The sequence below is a fragment of the Callospermophilus lateralis genome, chromosome 13 (genome assembly GCF_048772815.1).
Source record: "Callospermophilus lateralis isolate mCalLat2 chromosome 13, mCalLat2.hap1, whole genome shotgun sequence".
Taxonomy (NCBI): domain Eukaryota; kingdom Metazoa; phylum Chordata; class Mammalia; order Rodentia; family Sciuridae; genus Callospermophilus; species Callospermophilus lateralis.
This window is the reverse complement of record NC_135317.1, coordinates 73,684,418-73,687,407: the sequence shown is the minus strand read 5'-3', so window position 1 is coordinate 73,687,407 and position 2,990 is coordinate 73,684,418. Positions and strand designations below refer to the sequence as shown.

Here is a 2,990-nt window from a genome sequence, read left to right as displayed (position 1 = left end):
CCAATAGCCTTCCTTCTTTGCCTTTAAAATAAATGGGGGAACAACTTGGACTTAAGTGGATAAAAATACCAGATGTCAACACACACACACACACACACACACACACACACACACACACGGCAGATACATAAATTCTGCCTTCAAAGAATGCAGAGCACCTGTTAACTCAAAATCAGAATATGTGAAACAAGAAGTGGGTGAAAACTGATGAGTTTGAAAATCAGCTGCAGGGACAGGGATACCACAAACAGAGAAGGCACCTCATCCATGGGAAACCCAGAAAAGCTCAGAAGGGCAGACAGCAGGTAGACTGGAACAAGGTGTAGGGTGCGAGTTAGGACTGTTTCATGCTAGGTCCCAATAGCAACCCTGCCCAGCTAATCAACTGCATGTGTTCCTTCCATGCCAGATCAGAAGATCTTCCATGGGGAAAAATACCCAGAATAAAGACCTGCAGATGCTAGCACTAAATGTGCCTTCATAGTGGAGCCTATGGCCAGTAGTCTTATTTCTTCAGTAGTCTTATTTGAAAGCATATTATTCTAAAATAAGCTTTTTGGTGCTTCAATCACAAATTGGACTAGACAGCCAGGTATCATCTAACATGAAAGACATGAATGAGCAGGAAAAAGGAACTCAAGAAAGAGATGAATGAGAAACAGAAGAAAAACTTAAAGTACAACTAATATTCCCAGAGCAACAAAGAAATATACTGTCTCTAAGAAGCCAGAACAGATGCTATAACAAAGAAGAATGAAGAGGAGTGGTTGGTGGGGGAAGGATATGGAAGGAGAAGAAAAGAAAAAGGAAACATGGAAAACCATCAGTTAGAAAGAGGACTAAGCCCTGAATCAAGATCAATGTTTGCTGTAGCTATTGGTTTCAAACAGTAGCCAAGACTGATACCTTCCCTTGGTCTGTTGGCCATTCAGTATCTCAGAGGGAACGGCCAATTCATTTGGAAGAAACATGATTTAGAATATGTCTTTTTCTGTTGTTTGTTCTATGGTATTTGGGATTGAACCTAGGGTCTTAAGCATGCTAGGCAAGAGCTATACCAGTGAGCTATATCTCCAGTTCTTTTTTTATTTTTGTTTTGAGATGGGATATTGGTAAGTTTCCAAGTTTGGCCTTGAACTTGGGATCCTTTCTTTATTTGTGTGTGGTGCTGGGGATTGAATCCAGGGCTTTGTGCATGCAAAAGGCAAGCACTCTACCAGCTGAGCTATATCCCCAGCCCAAACTTGGGATCCTTTTGCCTCAACCTCCCAAGTTTTTGGGATTACAGGTGTGTATCACCATGCCTAGCAATATCTTTATTTTTTAACAGAATGATTGAACTGTGTTAGATTTAAAAATGAATTATTCTGTGAGGATAGGGATTTAACCAAAATAATATTTCAGAGGAACTTTTGGGTTTTCTGTTCTCTCTACTTTCCTACTCTCCCTTTTCCTCTCACACTCTTGCATGCATTGTGGCTTTTTGGACATTCATCAAACAATCTCATGTTGCCCAAAGTTTTAAAGCAATATTTAATTTTAATTTACATTTCTGCTGATTATCATTAGATTCATCACTAGTGAACTTAGATGTTGACTGCAGTAAACTTGGAATATATTTTTTTAAATACTGTTTACTGTGGTAAAGTATATATAACAAAGTTTTACTTTGTGCTTAAGTGTACAGTGATAATTAACAATGTTCAGTGTGTTGTGCAACCATTCCTATTGAACTTTTCTAGAACTTTCCCATCAATCCCGTATAAACTCTGTATCTTTTAAATATTAACACTCCTCTTCCCCTTTCCCTCAGCCCCTGGTAACCACTGTTCTATCTTCCAGATGGTTATATTCCATTCTAAAAATATTTTTAGAATGAATTTTCCTAGAAAAAAAATAATAATAATTTTTTAAAAAGAATGAGAAGCTAGGAGTTGCTGCCTCTTGAGAGCAGAATAGGATAGTGTGGACACCCCCAGCCCCCCCAAACCCTTCTAGTAATATTTAATTTTAACTATATCTACATATAATTTCAATAAAATATATCAAAATTTCCCAAAGACTAAGATTTAGAATTAGGCTTACAACAGTACAAATATTTATAGTTCTTCCAAAAACTTCATCCCCCTCCCAAATCCTATAAATAAACACACAAAACAGGATCTTTAAAAATACACAATGAAGTGCTACCTGCTCACAGGGAACAACAATTTCTGGCTTATACAACTGAATAGGGGCTTTTTAATTTCTGAAATTTAGGACACATATTTAAGCATATTACTGTGCATTTTATACTAGCTCATTTCTGTGTACTTGTAGCAGAGAAGCGCCTATTAGCATTGGGGAACTTAAAATTTGATTGAATGCTAAACAAATACACATAATTGAACATTATGTGAAACCAAGTACTTATTCAGTGAATAAAATCCACAGTTACAATGTTAGACTGAGCAGACTGAGATTCCTGTATACTTTTCTTCTTAGATTGTTAAGTCCTGAATATAATTCCCCAAGTAAGGATATACTCAAAGATTTAGGTTCAAGAATGTTCATCTCAGCACTGTTTGTAATAATTAAAGATCAAAAACTACCTAGAAACCATTCAATGAAGTTTGAGTTGAATAATATGATGCTTTCAGAATGGAATATAACCATCTGAGACCTACAAACATTAGTTACTAAAATGGAAAGATGTTCATGATATTTTTGAGAGAAATAAGCAATATCCTAAACTCTATTCAGTGTGATCTCCTATTTGATTTCTTTTGTTTTATTTATATGGTTATATTTTACCTCAATTAGAATCCTGTTCTACAACTTACTAGTTTTGTGTTTGAAAGCAATTTGTACTCTTCAGCCTTCAATTTATCACATGCATAATAAAAAGACTTTTAATACCTATACCATAATGTTGTTGTGCATAGTAAATGAATTTATGAAAGTTAAATTCTTTGAACATTTCCTGGCATGTGGTGATCACTGTATGTCCA

General features: G+C 35.7%; 1 non-coding gene across 1 annotated transcript; it reads left to right on the top strand.

Annotated features, from left to right (window-relative positions):
* The first annotated feature begins 840 nt into the window (after window positions 1-840).
* On the top strand, window positions 841-973 carry LOC143379730 (small nucleolar RNA SNORA2/SNORA34 family). The gene has a single exon (XR_013088516.1). It is a non-coding gene; the product is annotated as a small nucleolar RNA SNORA2/SNORA34 family (small nucleolar RNA).
* Window positions 974-2,990: the final 2,017 nt, after the last annotated feature.